Below are 17,818 nucleotides of genomic sequence, written 5' to 3'. Positions count from 1 at the left end.
AACGGCACATTCCACTGTTACAGGAGTTTTTGTCATGGAAAGAGGAGCGGCTCCACCGCGCGTTGCGTCAGCTCACACAAAGCCTGCTCACAGGCGAATGACGCAACCGACAGGCGTGAAAAAACTCACGCATGCCCACAAAGGTTCAAGCTTGTCTGATGCAATCACACGTGATTCAAGTCCATATGGTTTTTGAAAAAAATAAAAAGGTCTGATACTTTTCTAACAGACCTCGTACTACTGGTACTGCACGTTCTCAGCGTTCCTGTTTCTGGGAGTGGTGGATTTTCCCTCAGGAAGGAATTGTGATTTTTTGCTGACTGCTTACTGGGTGTCCACACACCCACCATTAACTTGTTTTTGTTCCTGCCAGCAGTACCGGATCTGACAGCTGGAAGCAGAGGCCACCTGGGGACTTGGGCCCTCGGGCCTGCCCACACATCACCTGTTGTATTTTGTCATTGACTGTCTAAAAGCAGTATTCGACCTGTTGTGCACATTTGCTGCAATAAATTGTATTTATTGGTTTATCTATTGACCGTTCATTTACGCCCCCTGTTGTGGGTCCGTGCATTACACTTTCCCCAACAGGATATCTCGGCCAACGTCATGGATCCCGAGGGGCACAACCCACCCGTTGAACAGTCAATGGAGACGCAAGGTGCACAGGCTCCCGCAGGAGGAATAATGGGTGAGTTGCAGCAAATATTGGCCGCCTTCACTGCTCGGTTGGATTTGGTAACCAAGCAGAACGTACTACTCAATCATAGGATGGAGGCTCTCACTGCACAGGTGGAAGCACGTGCACAGGGCGTGGCTGCTGCTCCTCCTCCTGCCGACCTGTTGCTGAACAGGGACCCTCCAGTGGTCGTTCAACGGACCCCCCCCCCCCAACCCCTGAAGCATACATAAGTCCCCTGGAGCCATACGGAGGCTGTGTAGAGACGTGCGCGGACTTCCTAATGCAGTGCTCGCTTGTCTTCGCACAGCGGCCAGTAATGTACGCGTCAGACTCCAGCAAGGTGGCTTATGTCATCAATTTGCTTCGAGGTGAGGCACGCGCCTGGGCTACAGCGCTTTGGGAGCAGAATTCACGGCTCCTAACGTCATACACTGGGTTCATAAGGGAGTTCAGACAGGTGTTTGATCACCCAAATCGAGGCGAATCTGCTTCCACTATGCTGCTGTCCCTTTGACAGTCAGCCGTAGCACTGCGGAGTATGCAGTCGACTTCCGCGTCGCAGCCGCGAGGGCCGGCTGGAATGCGGTAGTGCTCCACGCCGTCTTCGTAAATGGACTGTCTCCGGTCCTGAAGGAGCACCTGGTGGGTAGGGACGAGCCGCGGGATTTAGACGGGCTTATTGACTTAGTCATACGTTTAGACAACCGATTGGAAGAACGTTGACGGGAGTGAGACGAAGGATGTGGCCGGGCACACGTCGCCCCTCTCCCTTCCCGGTCTGAAGCAGCCCTGCCTTCCCCACGCTCCAGAGCCAGAGTGCTCCGTGTGACGACAGCTGTCCCTGCTGACGAAGCTATGGACACGAGCAGGGCCAAAATGAAATTAGAAAACAGACAGAGGAGGTTGGCCCGCGGAGAGTGCTTTTTCTGCGGCTCTAACGAGCATTTGCAGAAACAATGCCCCAAGTGGTTAAACACCAATGCTCGCCCTTAGAGACTGGGCTAAGGGTGGGCCATAACACACACGTGGGTAATGCACGAAAATCCGCACGAATCCCAGTTGTGATCCTCTGTGGGGATTTAACCCTTCAAGCCCCAGCACTAATCGACACGGGGTCAGAAGGGAATCTGCTAGATAGCAGATGAGCTAAGGAAGTGGGGCTCCCTCTAGTGGTCCTTCCTTCACCAGTGAGGGTACGGGCACTAGATGGCACCCTTCTACCACTAATAACACACCAGACACAGCCCTTAACACTGGTTGTGTCTGGAAACCATAGGGAGGAGATCATGTTCTTTGTAACACCTTCTACCTCCAGAGTTATTTTGGGCTATCCATGGATTAGTAAGCACAATCCCCAGATCGATTGGCCATCTGGGGTTGTGGCTCAATGGAGCGAAACCTGCCACCGGGAGTGTTTAAGATCCTCGGTCCCACCCGTTGTGACTGCTAAAGAGGAGGTTTGAGTCCCTCCCAATCTCACGGCGGTGCCGGCTGAGTACCACGATCTTGCTGACATTTTCAGCAAAGATCTGGCACTCACGCTTCCCCCGCATCGACCGTATGATTGTGCCATAGATTTGATCCCGGGCACTGAGTATCCATCCAGCAAGCTGTACAACCTCTCACGCCCCGAGCGCGAATCAATGGAGACCTACATCTGGGACTCTTTAGCTGCCGGGTTGATCCGGAACTCTTCCTCTCCGTTAGGTGCAGGTTTCTTTTTCGTGGGCAAGAAGGATGGCGGACTCCGTCCATGCATTGATTACAGAGGGCTGAACGAGATTACTGTTCACAACCGATACCCGTTGCCTCTGTTGGATTCAGTGTTCACGCCCCTGCATGGAGCCAAAATTTTTACAAAGTTGGATCTTGGGAATGCGTATCACCTGGTTCGGATCCGGAAGGGAGACGAATGGAAGACGGCATTTAACACCCAGTTAGGTCACTTTGAGTACCTGGTCATGCCGTTCGGCCTCACTAACGCCCCTGCGACGTTCCAAGCATTGGTAAATGACATCTCGCAGGACTTCCTGCATCGGTTCATCTTCGTATACCTGGACGATATCCTCATTTTCTCCCCGGATCCTGAGACTCATGTGAAGCATGTACATCAGGTCCTGCAGCGGTTGTTGGAGAACCGGCTGTTTGTGAAGGGCGAGAAGTGCGAGTTCCACCATACTTCTTTGTCCTTCCTGGGGTTCATCATCTCCTCCAACTCCGTCGCACCCAATCCGGCCAAGGTAGCGGCGGCGAGAGATTGGCCCCAACCGGCAAGCCGTAGGAAGCTGCAACAGTTCCTCGGCTTCGCTAATTTCTATCGGAGGTTTATCAAGGGCTATAGTCAGGTTGTTGGTCCCCTTACGGCCCTGACCTCCCCAAAAGTTCTCTTCACCTGGTCGGATCGGTGCGAAGCTGCGTTTAGGGAGTTCAAATGCCGGTTCTCTACTGCGCCAGTTCTGGTGCAGCCCGATCCTAGCCACCAGTTTGTTGGGGAAGTAGACGCCTCTGACTCAGGGATAGGAGCCGTGCTGTCCCAGAGCGGGGAGTCCGATAAGGTTCTCCACCCCTGTGCCTATTTCTCCCGCAGGTTGACCCCGGCAGAGCGGAATTATGACGTCGGCAATCGGGAGCTCCTGGCAGTGAAAGAGGCCCTGGAGGAGTGGAGACACTTGTTGGAGGGAGCTGAGGTTCCATTCACGGTTTTCACTGACCATCGGAACCTGGAGTACATTCGGACCGCTAAGCATCTGAACCCCAGGCAAGCCCGTTGGTCTCTATTTTTTGGACGTTTTGACTTCAGGATCACCTATCGCCCCGGGATCAAGAACCAGCGGTCAGATGCACTGTCCCGGGTGCGTGAAGAAGAAGTCAAAACGGAGCTGTCGGATCCACCTGAAAACATCATCCCGGAGTCCACTGTCATTGCCACACTGACGTGGGACGTGAAGAACATCATCAGGGAGGCCCTGACGCGTCACCCGGACCCTGGCGGTGGACCATCAAACCGTATGTACATCCCACCAGACGCTAGGACTGCAGTTTTGGACTTCTGTCACGGTTCTAAGCTCACCTGCCATCCAGGGGTGCGAAGGACCGTGGCGGTGGTCCGGCAGCGGTTCTGGTGGGCGTCTATGGAAGCCGACGTCCGGGAGTATGTCCGGGCCTGCACCACCTGTGCCAGGGGCAAGGCAGTACACCAACCAGAGAAGGGACTCCTCCAGCCGCTGTCAGTGCCTCGTCGCCCCTGGTCCCACATCGGCCTGGACTTCGTCATGGGTCTCCCTGCGTCTCAGGGAATGACAACCATCCTGACGATAGTGGACCGGTTCTCCAAGGCGGCCCACTTCATGGCCCTCCCGAAGCTCCCAACGGCCCAGGAGACTGCAGACCTCCTGGTCCACCATGTCGTACGTCTGCATGGTATCCCTACAAACATTGTCTCTGATCGTGGTCCCCAGTTCTCCTCGCAAGTCTGGAGGAGTTTCTGTAGGGAACTGGGGGCCACCGTGAGCCTTTCATCCGGGTACCACCCTCAGACCAACGGACAGGCAGAGCGGGCCAATCAGGAGCTGGAACAGGCCTTGCGATGTGTGACATCCGCGCACCCGATGGCCTGGAATCTGGCCTGAATCGAGTACGCTCATAACAGCCAAGTCTTGTCTGCAACCGGCCTCTCCCCGTTCGAAGCGTGTTTGGGGTACCAGCCCCCATTGTTTCCGGCTGTGGAGGGAGAGGTTGGGGTTCCCTCGGTCCAGGCCCACCTCAGGAGGTGCTGTCGGGTGTGGCGAACAGCCTGCTCTGCCCTGCTGAAAGCCCGGACGAGGGCGAAGAGCCATGCAGACCGCCGACGTGCCCCGGCCCCAGAATATCAGCCCGGGCAGGAGGTCTGGCTGTCTACCAAGAACATCCTGCTCAACACGGAGTCACCAAAACTGATGGACAGATATATCGGACCATTCAAGATCGCCATAATCATCAGTCCAGCTGCAGTGAAGCTGAAACTCCCAGCTTCACTGCGGATCTATCCAGTTTTTCATGTCTCCAAGCTTAAACCATATCACACCTCGGACCTTTGCACCCCCGGACCAGCGCCGCCTCCTGCCTGCATCATCGACAATGAGCCTGCGTGGACAGTCCGCAGGTTCCTGGATGTTCGCCGGAGGGGTCGGGGTCTCCAGTATCTGGTGGACTGGGAGGGTTACGGACCTGAAGAACGCTCCTGGGTGAAGAGGAGCTTCATCCTAGATCCGGCCCTCCTGGCCAAGTTCTACCAGGGACACCCCGACAAGGGGCCGCCCGAAGAGGAGGTACTGCTGGCCAACGCCAGAGGGCGCTCTGCCTGTTGTCAGGTTTCAGGCACCAGAGGGCGCAGTTGTCATCCAGGAGCCAGGACTGACAGCTGTCAGCAATCACCATCATCATCACTATAAAAGCCTGGAGGAGACACCACATCTCTGCCGAGATATCAGCTTACCTCACAGGTCACCTCTCAGCCATTTCTGTGCTGTTTGCACATTATTTGCTACTGAGTTTGCAGTCGTAACCTTTGTATGCTCGCAGCTTGGAGCTGGGTTTTGTGGAGGTTGGAGGGAGTTGGCGTCTCCAACTCCTCACTTCCCTGAACGTTAAGTATACTATTGTTACCGCACGTTCTCAGCGTTCCTGTTTCTGAGAGTGGTGGATTTTCCCTCAGGAAGGAATTGTGATTTTTTTTGCTGACTGCTTACTGGGTGTCCACACACCCACCATTAACTTGTTTTTGTTCCTGCCAGCAGTACCGGATCTGACAGCTGGAAGCAGAGGCCACTTGGGGACTCGGGACTTGGCGGCTTCGGCGTAATGCAGGTCTCCATTGGCGGTGGAACCTTGTGGGTCCCGGCTCTTCTCTGGATAGGCGTCTCCTACCCTCGGGCCTGCCCACACGTCACCTGTTGTATTTTGTGATTGACTGTCTAAAAGCAGTATTCGACCTGTTGTGCACATTTGCTGCAATAAATTGTATTTATTGGTTTATCTATTGACCGTTCATTTACGCCCCCTGTTGTGGGTCCGTGCATTACACTTTCCCCAACAGAGACGAGATCCAGATTACTGTTTTTAACTTTTTTTACCAGATTAACCAGATTATCAAGAGTAATTTGCAATATGCAAATGGAACAACAAAATTCTCATGCTTGTTTGTGTTGAACATATACATATAATTGTTATATTGTTTGTTATAATTAATTAAATAATTAATTATATTATGGCCAGTGCATGTGAGGCTGTGTTAATTCCTGATGACAACACAGGAAGTCAGTTTGTCCCTGCTGATGCTCTCAATACAAGTCGGAGAGGTGAAGTAACTGAAAGGTAGGTCAATAATACACATCAGTGTGCAAGAACTGGCACGTCTAATGTAAATTATATTCTTATCCAATTACATTTGTTTCGCAAATCTGATTGGATAATGATGTGAGATTTCTGACCATAAAATATCGCATTGATGGTGGCAAAATACCATTTTGATGCATTACTCCGCCCCTGACCGTGTTGCTAAGCAGATGTCAATAATGGCGCTGAGAGTGAAAGAAACTGGTGGAGAGACGACGATGCATACGTGGGTGAATTTAATATATCATACAAAACTACTGATGTGGATTCTGATACAGAATTACTCAATGCAGTTGACGAGATGGAGAAATCTGTTGGTCTGCTCTCAGAAAGACGCTGTTGCTACGGTAAGCTTCGCCGAATATTGCAATATTGCAATTACTGCTGTGATAACCAATAAATACAATACTAACGGTAATTATTTGACAACTCTGGACCAGGAATCTAGCAACATTTCCCTAAAACTACTGTCTGTGTAACAGTTTTATCAAACTATATTATTATGCAGGTTTAGATGTAGCCTTCAGTGGCGAAGCGGTCTTTCACTGAAAACACGGATCCAGGTCGAATTACTTACAGAAAAATAGACTGGGAATAACCCCCTTGTGTCTGATGATTTGCGGACGTTAATGCTGGATTTACGGTGGCAAATATCCGTTTTACCAGCTCCACATTTGTGGCTATAAAATAAAGCATTAACATCTGCAAATCATCAGCCATAACAAGTTTATTCAATTTCAATTTATTTTCATAGCACCAAATCGCAACAAGGTTGCCTCAAGGCACTTCACATAAGTAAGGTCTAACCTTACCAAACCCCAGAGCAGCAGTGGTAAGGAAAAACTCCCTCTGAGGAAGAAACCTCAAGCAGACCAGACTCAAAGGGGTGACCCTCTGCTTGGGCCATGCTACAGACACAAATTACAAACAATTCACAAAACAAACATACAGAAAATGTGGCCGGTGCACAGGACGGTTTCTGGAACAGATACCATACCCATCTCTGGATGGAGCCACACCTCAAACAGAGAAAAAGAAAAAAGCAAAATCAAGCATCAGAAAGACAACAAATACAGGAACATTTGTTTGCATTAAGCAACAAGAAAAACAGAAGAAATACTAAGGTGATCGCCGGCCACTAGCCCTAAGCTTCACTAAAAGACCCAGAATTTAGATAAAGTTGGTTATTCCCTAAATATAATATAATATAATATAATATAATATAATATAATATAATATAGACACAGTGCATGCGCATAGTTTTCACTGATTTCTAGCTGGAATTTTTCGATGTTCCACTTCAGATTCCTTGCATTTGTGCAGCTTAAATGTGTTGAACGTTTCAAATTACATGTTTGTATTTTAATGTACAACCAGTGTTATTTTCAAATAGACCAAATTTACTGGAACGAAAACTTGTTTCTGAAGAGATTCTAGCACTGATCAGATTGCCTACAAGCTGAGTGAGGAGTTTGAATGTCTGTTTTTGTGATCATCCTGGATCCACTCAAAGATCAAGGCTTTCAATGCCTTCCTGCACTTGGCTATCAGACGTGTATCTGTGTGCACGCAGTCAAAGTATTGAACTTGTGGAGACATTAGCTTCAGGGCTGTTTCAAAGCAAAATAGACTTGGAGGCCCCCCTACACCTCACCACCCGGCCCCATCTGCCAAAAGCCTACACGAACCACAGCATAGAGACACACTTAAGGTCACACTTTATATCAATAAAATAGTTCTTTGGCAGTGTAGTTGTAACTACAAAATCCAAAATACTTCAAAAAATGTGCACAGTAACTGAATCAAACATACTTTAAAAATGTTATTAAAAATAAGTTAACAAAAGTAATATTTAAATGTGAACAGGTATAAGCTGTTAACTTAAGGGGGAGAAGATATCATACATATTCTGTTTGTATGTCCACGTGAGTCCTTGGGTGTTATAGTCATAAGAGTCCAGCAGAGGCCAATGTGAGACCAAGGACATTGAGCATGGTTCAGTAGATTACTTTTTGGGAAACTCAGTTTACAAGTGGACATTAATCATTAATTAAGATGCAGCACTGTTAAAGGCTCCTGTGCATATAACATGATTGAAGCCTACTTGCGCACGAAGGAGGAATTGCATGCCATTCATGAAAAATCGGAGCTGCCTCTAACGCCTCATACACCTGTCGCTACAACTATTCGTGCACACCAGGGGCCGAAAGACAAAGTGTGCCCTGTGAGAGCCCATTCGATCCCTCTTGCTGCAGGTGTCGGCCAAATTCCAGGTGCCACACGCAAACATCTAACACTGCTTGCTGGACACTTAGAAAATATGCGGCCATTCGCGCTGTCAGCACAAAAATAGTGAGCAGACGATCACTTTCGAGCTGGCGGTGACATCTATCGAAGCACCCCCACGACTGTGTTTTGCAAAAAGCAACACACATGTGGTGTGTGTGTATCGCACGTGTGCATGTGCCATGCCCCCCCACCCCCTGCTCCCCCCAACACATGTGGCGTGGGGGGGGGCACACTTGCATGAAATGTTGATATGTATGTACAGACATGATCACATCTGAGTGCACACAGCACAATGAGGTGCCTCTCAGCTGATTGTAGCACACTGACAGCTGGAAATGATGGCTCAGTGCACACAACGTGTAACATTACAAACACAGAGACCACCGCCAGGACAGGTATTTTAATAATCACGACAATAACGACACACAGTTACATGCCAAATAACTAAAATGAATGGCCACATAACACAGAAACAGAGAGTGACACTTTGGTCTGTGCACTGAATGAATAGGTGGGCGTGGCCCCAAACAGCAGCAGCTGTTGAGATCTCTGCTCCGGGACGTCACAGCTGGGGAACATGCCATGCTGCAGAAGCCGCACACAGCGCACCTCAGCAGGCTGTTCTATGTGAAACGGACTGTCAGATCATGTGAACACGCAGCAGGCAATCTGAATGTCACGCGTGTCCGGCCGGCAGTGGTGGGCACAGATAACCAAAAAATAAACTTTGATAACAGCTAATCAGATAACTGAAAAGTTATCTTTGATAAAGATAAAACAATAAACCACCCAAAAATGTACAGGAAGTTACAGATAACCGAAAAATTCCAGTATTGTCTCTGGTGCATTTGCAAGTACTAATAAACTGATTTTGAGTTTTAACACCACGATTGCTTCTGGTAGCATCAAAAGTGACAACAGACCCAAACAATGAGCCCACACTTCTGTCTTTGAACATCCTGCCCCCTGCTGGAAGCTCGGTCGAGTGCAAGCTGGAAGGCCAGCTTGCACTCTGAACGCAATTGACACTATTTTTTCTACAAGATCTTCGGGAGCGGAGGACCCGACCTGTCCTGCTGGGACGCATGTGATGGGTTACGTGATGGACTCGTGGAGGAGATGGCAGGTCATGTGCCTTTACATGCTTTCTGTGGAGGACGTTGAAGATGTGTACATATTCGGCTTGGTGGTGACCGGCTTTCTGATGTGTGGAGCGGGGCACTTGCTGGTTTACCGGAAAATCAAGAAAGTGGAAGCAGCTTTGATTGGTCATTCCAAGCTGCCCTATATGATTGATTCGATTGGGAAGGCAGTGGCTGCGCAGTCGGCAGGGGTTAACCGCGCATTGGATGTCATCTCTGGGAAGATTGCAGCCCTGGAAACCCACTTTGACCGTCTGTGAAGACCACATTCTACATTTCTACATTTCAGATGCATTGGGAGCCACTCTGTTCTCAGAACTGTGGAATCTTTCAGGCGTCTGTTAATCTGGCTATTCATTTGGCTTCCCCAAATACAGCTGCACTTCAAGGTCGCTGTGATAAGATACCTCCTCAGAAGAACAACACTCTTTGCCTCGCTCCCTGGTCTTCCCCCCTCCCCTCAGCTTCTCCAGCTCTGACGTGAACTGTGACTGTCCAGGACTCTCTCAGCCTGCGCAGGGCTGTTCCCTTCCCCCCCCCCCAGACTGTCGAACAAGGCCGTTGACGGCGCCGAAACTGGCTGCCTTCCAGAGTGTTCTGATAAACTGGTCCTTTCAAATCTCGGTTGTCGTCCTGTGTCCTTGTTTTGTCTCTGTGATTAGTTTTTTGTGCTGATGGGATTTTTTTTTTCCTCATTGCCGCTGTGTAATGCAGCGGCTATGAGGGTTTTTTTTCTTCTCCTTTTCCCTCGTGTTTTACTTCATATATATGTTTTATGTACCAGGCCGGCCTATGTGTTGTGTGTTGTTTGTTATGGGTCGGTGTTGGTTTGCTCAGCCCTGCTGTTGACCAAGGCAGGGATGTACATCTGGAGCTGGTCCCCGGGCGCCTAATGGCGACCTCTGCTCCTACTGGCAAATAGGATGGGTTAAATGCAGTAGCCACATTTCATTGTGCAGGAAAGTTCTTCTGTTCTGTGCATATGACAATAAAATTTCCTTGATCCTTGATCCTTGATCTTGTTTACTACATGGTTTCCAGCACAGATGCAAGCTGCTCGCAACCACAAAGCTGAGCTCTCTACCCAATCACAATGCTCCGGTCAGGCAGAGGCCTTGGAAAATAAAGCAGTGCTGACTTATGGTTTTGATTTATAAATAACATTAATACCGATAGAATAACTCCATTAATGTCAATTCTGTCATTAGTACAAAGTTAAAATATAACATATATTTTTTAATGTTGAATAATGCACTAATTCTGAGGTTTTGTAACAAACACAGACAAATCACAAAGGATTCTGGGTAACATGTGCCTCTGCTAAACACTGATTGGTTCAGTCATTCATTATGTAAACCAATACATTAATGTGACGTGTGTCGTGTGTTGGTGTTTACAGATAAATGTGCTTTGGTAAAATATTCCAATTTTTCATTTGTAAAAACAGGCATTTTTACGGAGCCCTGGAAGTGTCTTCGCAAAATGTTTTGCATGTGGAGAGAATGTGCGCTCATTTTATTATATTGTGCGCACGTTTTATGATGTTGTGCACACGTTTTATTATATTGTGCACATGCTTTAATATATTGTAAAACGTGCACTCAATATTGTCTTGACACATAAATGTTGGCTTTACACTGTGCGAGTTTTGGCCCTTTTTCAGATGCTTTTTCATTCGTGCGAGAATTTTTTGGACCAAGTTTCAGGTTAATCGCACGTCCTGCATCGTGTAGTGTACATGGAGTAACAAGCTGCATTTAACATCTCACGAACACCTCCTGATCACCGATCATATGGTCAAATGAAAATCAAACCTGTTTGATATTATTCTGGTCGGCCATCGTGAGGGTATCCTGCTGCTGAAGAGCTACAAGCATCCAACCGCTCGCACTGTGCATGTGCAAACACTGCAGACCTGTCTTGTAATTTTTTTTTTTTAACTTTTATGTCTCCCATCGAGAGTTTTTGTAAATTAAGTTTAAAAAAAAGCTTATGTTTTGCTTCTGGAAACACGAGTCCGACGTGTGGTTTTTGAACATACAATGTGTGTGAGAACATATATCGGGCGCTCTGAACTTTTACACCATGTGGTTCTGTGGCACAGTTTGAACTGAAACCAAGTACAGTGATTAAAAATATCATACAGTGTCTGCCCAGCTTCAGGACGAATACTGCCATGAACTGCCATGAACACTACTGGCCAGTAGATGGCAGAAGAGACCGTGAAAACTTGCCAAAACAAAATTCCAGATAATCTGTGTCTGCTACATTTAAGATGCGTGGAATTTAACAAACGCAAATACAATAACAATGTCTATAAAGCCAGAGAATATATTCATGAGAGTTTTAGGCTTCTCCTAGAAGCAGCTCTCTTCTGTTTGCAGAGCCTAGAACTATACATCTGTTATGAAACTTTTAACAGGTAGGTGCTCAACTGATTTTAAATTTTAAAAATGTTTGTAGCTGTTCAGCTTTGTTTACCACGTTCTCGGTCTAAAAGTTATCAGACAAAAATTTATTGGAAGATAATTAGTCCGATAATGGTTTTTAAAGTTATCTAAAAAGATAATCTGATAATGAAAACATTATCTTCGATAATTATCTGTTATCGGATTATCGGAACTGTGCTCACCACTGCCAGCTGGACATGAGCACGGGCCGGACCCGACACGCATGTCTTGTGAGCGACGTGCCGCAGGACAATGACAAGTCAACAGTGTGACAAATACGCCTCTTTCAGTCATCTATCACCAAAAATACGCCATAACAAATGCCATTTTTGTCAGGGTTTAGGTTTATGTTTGTTTTTCTGTTTTATTTGTTCTTTTGATTGGTTGGTTATTTTTGCATTTCTTTGGTTTTTGTTTTGTTTATTCTCTTGCTGGGTTTTTCTGCTTGGGGCTGTCTGTCTCTGCTTCTCTTGTCTTTCTCTTGGTTCTTGGTGATGGGTGTCTCTCTCTCTCTCTCTCTCTCTTTCTGGCCACACCCTTGTTCTGGTGCTTTCCATGCACACCTGTTTCTGATTTACTGATTACCACCTGGGGTTATATAAGTTTACTGGGTGTGTTTGTCCCTCATTCATTCCATTCATTCCACCTCTGTTCCTGCGTTCTTTGTCTTGCCTGCCTCATCGTGTGTGCCCGTTGCCACGACCATGCTGATTGTACTGGGTCCCGTTTTATTTATTATTTATATCAAGCCAGTGATTTTCACAAATTATACACCAATATCAAATCTATCAGTGTCCAGTGATTGTAGTAATTATTTATATACCCAGCTCGACATATTTTTTTACTTCTGTGTGTGCACACTGCTCTGAGCCCACAACGTTTGCCTCTCTCTCTCTCTCTCTCTCTCTCTCTCTCTCTCTCTCTCTCTCTCTCTCTCTCTCTCTCTCTTTCACACACACACACACAAACATTTTTCCATTTCATGTTTTTTCTGTTTCACAGGGTACCAAATGAATGAATTAATGAATGAATGAGTTTTTTTATTCAGCACAACCATAAACAAAATACCAACATAAAAATCTCTTACTAACATAGCAAATCAAAAAACAAAACAAAATACAACAATAACTCAAACGATTTCCCAATTGGGTGCGGCCGAAACGGCATGGGCTGAAGCAAAGGCTTATAAACACCCACCCCGTACAACAGTTACTATACACATTTAAATACACTCAAAACAAGCTAACAATCAGAAAATAACATAACTGAACAGAACAGAACAATCAATAATATGATGTGCAAATAAACAAAAAAGAACCACAAAAACAATTAGCCTAATATAACGTAAGAAACTGCATTGTTTTTATAAAGCCTTTTAACACCTACCAATGTACCACATGATTTAATACTATCAGAACAATTATTCCAAATTCTAACACCTTTTACAGAAATACAATGACTTTAAACAGTAGTTAAAATTTTCCTTCTTTCAAATATCAATGTTCCTTGCAAATGATAACAGGACTCATTTTAAACAACTCCTGAACGTGTAGAGGCAAAAGATTATTTTTAACTTTGTACATGACCTGGTTCATAATATGGTTTTTACGTATAACTCTTATAGCTATCTTTTGTAACAGAAAAACTGAATTTGTTTTTGTTTTCTACATGTTTCCAGAAACCTCAATACAAAAGGTCATATATGTGACAAGTAATGAATGATACAGCATGACCTACGAATGTTGGCGGAGAATTTAATGTGCTTTGTGCAAAATTGAAATAACTTTTGAAATTTTAGATTTGACATAATTTATGTGAGTTTTCCAACTTAATTGGAACTTAACTTAATTTTGCTTACCTCTACTGGTGGTTGGCTCTCACTGCGGTATTGTATCACTTCCTGTTCCGGAGCACAGCGGTGTTTTGCTGTATCTGTTAGCTGTTTAATCTGCGCAGTTAGATTGATCTAGTTAACTAGATAATGATTTGTTTCACAGTGTAATCTTCACGCGCCTTAACTAAAGCATTCCCTCTGCTGAATCACCTCTAAATTATTTGCACATTATTCACTTTGTGTGTTTTTAGGAATCCGCTAGCTTAGCGCAGCTACTAGCTCTTAGCCGATTTAGCATGGCGGCTTCTCCTGTCTCTCCTGCACTTTTCTGCTCTGGGTGTGAAATTTTAGTTATTCCTCGGCCTCCTTTAGCAGTAATGGTACTTGTAATAAGTGTAGCTTATTCGTAGCTTTGGAGGCCAGGCTGGGCGAATTGGAGACTCGGCTCTGCACCGTGGAAAATTCTACAGCTAGCCAGGCCCCTGTAGTCGGTGCGGACCAAGGTAGCTTAGCCGCCATTAGTTCCCTTCCAGCAGATCCCGAGCAGCCGGGAAAGCAGGCCGACTGGGTGACTGTGAGGAGGAAGCGTAGCCCTAAACAGAAGCCCCATGTACACCGCCAACCCGTTCACATTTCTAACCGTTTTTCCCCACTCGGCGACACACCCACCGAGGATCAAACTCTGGTTATTGGCGACTCTGTTTTGAGAAATGTGAAGTTAGCGACACCAGCAACCATAGTAAATTGTCTTCCGGGGGCCAGAGCAGGCGACATTGAAGGAAAATTGAAACTGCTGGCTAAGGCTAAGCGTAAATTTCGTAAGATTGTAATTCACGTCGGCAGCAATGACACCCAGTTACGCCAATCGGAGGTCACTAAAATTAACATTGAATCGGTGTGTAACTTTGCAAAAACAATGTCGGACTCTGTAGTTTTCTCTGGGCCCCTCCCCAATCGGACCGGGAGTGACATGTTTAGTCGCATGTTCTCCTTGAATTGCTGGCTGTCTGAGTGGTGTCCAAAAAATGAGGTGGGCTTCATAGATAATTGGCAAAGCTTCTGGGGAAAACCTGGTCTTGTTAGGAGAGACGGCATCCATCCCACTTTGGATGGAGCAGCTCTCATTTCTAGAAATCTGGCCAATTTTCTTAAATCCTCCAAACCGTGACTATCCAGGGTTGGGACCAGGAAGTAGAGTTGTAGTCTTACACACCTCTCTGCAGCTTCTCTCCCCCTGCCATCCCCTCATTACCCCATCCCCGTAGAGACGGTGCCTGCTCCCAGACCACCAATAACCAGCAAAAATCTATTTAAGCATAAAAATTCAAAAAGAAAAAAATAATATAGCACCTTCAACTGCACCACAGACAAAAACAGTTAAATGTGGTCTATTAAACATTAGGTCTCTCTCTTCTAAGTCCCTGTTAGTAAATGATATAATAATTGATCAACATATTGATTTATTCTGCCTTACAGAAACCTGGTTACAGCAGGATGAATATGTTAGTTTAAATGAGTCAACACCCCCGAGTCACACTAACTGCCAGAATGCTCGTAGCACGGGCCGAGACGGAGGATTAGCAGTAATCTTCCATTCCAGCTTATTAATTAATCAAAAACCCAGACAGAGCTTTAATTCATTTGAAAGCTTGGCTCTTAGTCTTGTCCATCCAAATTGGAAGTCCCAAAAACCAGTTTTATTTGTTATTATCTATCGTCCACCTGGTCGTTACTGTGAGTTTCTCTGTGAATTTTCAGACCTTTTGTCTGACTTAGTGCTTAGCTCAGATAAGATAATTATAGTGGGCGATTTTAACATCCACACAGATGCTGAGAATGATAGCCTCAACACTGCATTTAATCTATTATTAGACTCAGTTGGCTTTGCTCAAAATGTAAATGAGTCCACCCACCACTTTAATCATATCTTAGATCTTGTTCTGACTTATGGTATGGAAATTGAAGACTTAACAGTATTCCTGAAAACTCCCTTCTGTCTGATCATTTCTTAATAACATTTACATTTACTCTGATGGACTACCCAGCAGTGGGGAATAAGTTTCATTACACTAGAAGTCTTTCAGAAAGCGCTGTAACTAGGTTTAAGGATATGATTCCTTCTTTATGTTCTCTAATGCCATATACCAACACAGTGCAGAGTAGCTACCTAAACTCTGTGAGATAGAGTAGCTCGTCAATAGTTTTACATCCTCATTGAAGACAACTTTGGATGCTGTAGCTCCTCTGAAAAAGAGAACTTTAAATCAGAAGTGCCTGACTCCGTGGTATAACTCACAAACTCGCAGCTTAAAGCAGATAACCCGTAAGTTGGAGAGGAAATGGCGTCTCACTAATTTAAAAGATCTTCACTTAGCCTGGAAAAAGAGTCTGTTGCTCTATAAAAAAGCCCTCCGTAAAGCTAGGACATCTTACTACTCATCACTAATTGAAGAAAATAAGAACAACCCCAGGTTTCTTTTCAGCACTGTAGCCAGGCTGACAAAGAGTCAGAGCTCTATTGAGCCGAGTATTCCTTTAACTTTAACTAGTAATGACTTCATGACTTTCTTTGCTCATAAAATTTTAACTATTAGAGAAAAAATTACTCAAAATTAAAATTACTAACCATCCCAAAGTCGTATCATTATCTTTGGCTGCTTTCAGTGATGCCGGTATTTGGTTAGACTCTTTCTCTCCGATTGTTCTGTCTGAGTTATTTTCATTAGTTACTTCCTCCAAACCATCAACATGTCTATTAGACCCCATTCCTACCAGGCTGCTCAAGGAAGCCCTACCATTATTTAATGCTTCGATCTTAAATATGATCAATCTATCTTTATTAGTTGGCTATGTACCACAGGTTTTTAAGGTGGCAGTAATTAAACCATTACTTAAAAAGTCATCACTTGACCCAGCTATCTTAGCTAATTATAGGCCAATCTCCAACCTTCCTTTTCTCTCAAAAATTCTTGAAAGGGTAGTTGTAAAACAGCTAACTGATCATCTGCAGAGGAATGGTCTATTTGAAGAGTTTCAGTCAGGTTTTAGAATTCATCATAGTACAGAAACAGCATTAGTGAAGGTTACAAATGATTTTCTTATGGCCTCAGACAGTGGACTCATCTTTGTGCTTGTTCTGTTAGACCTCAGTGCTGCTTTTGATACTGTTGAGCATAAAATTTTATTACAGAGATTAGAGCATGCCATAGGTATTAAAGGCACTGCGCTGCGGTGGTTTGAATCATATTTATCTAATAGATTACAATTTGTTCATGTAAATGGGGAATCTTCTTCACAGACTAAGGTTAATTATGGAGTTCCACAAGGTTCTGTGCTAGGACCAATTTTATTCACTTTATACATGCTTCCCTTAGGCAGTATTATTAGACGGCATTGCTTAAATTTTCATTGTTACGCAGATGATACCCAGCTTTATTTATCCATGAAGCCAGAGGACACACACCAATTAGCTAAACTGCAGGATTGTCTTACAGACATAAAGACATGGATGACCTCTAATTTCCTGCTTTTAAACTCAGATAAAACTGAAGTTATTGTACTTGGCCCCACAAATCTTAGAAACATGGTGTCTAACCAGATCCTTACTCTGGATGGCATTACCCTGACCTCTAGTAATACTGTGAGAAATCTTGGAGTCATTTTTGATCAGGATATGTCATTCAATGCGCATATTAAACAAATATGTAGGACTGCTTTTTTGCATTCACGCAATATCTCTAAAATTAGAACGGTCTTGTCTCAGAGTGACGCTGAAAAACTAATTCATGCATTTATTGCCTCTAGGCTGGACTATTGTAATTCATTATTATCAGGTTGTCCTAAAAGTTCCCTGAAAAGCCTTCAGTTAATTCAAAATGCTGCAGCTAGAGTACTAATGGGGACTAGAAGGAAAGAGCATATCTCACCCATATTGGCCTCTCTTCATTGGCTTCCTGTTAATTCTAGAATAGAATTTAAAATTCTTCTTCTTACTTATAAGGTTTTGAATAATCAGGTCCCATCTTATCTTAGGGACCTCATAGTACCA

Source organism: Thalassophryne amazonica, chromosome 3, assembly GCF_902500255.1.
Source record: "Thalassophryne amazonica chromosome 3, fThaAma1.1, whole genome shotgun sequence".
NCBI classification, from domain to species: domain Eukaryota; kingdom Metazoa; phylum Chordata; class Actinopteri; order Batrachoidiformes; family Batrachoididae; genus Thalassophryne; species Thalassophryne amazonica.
The sequence above is the reverse complement of the archived record's forward strand: the minus strand, read 5'-3'. Positions refer to the sequence as shown.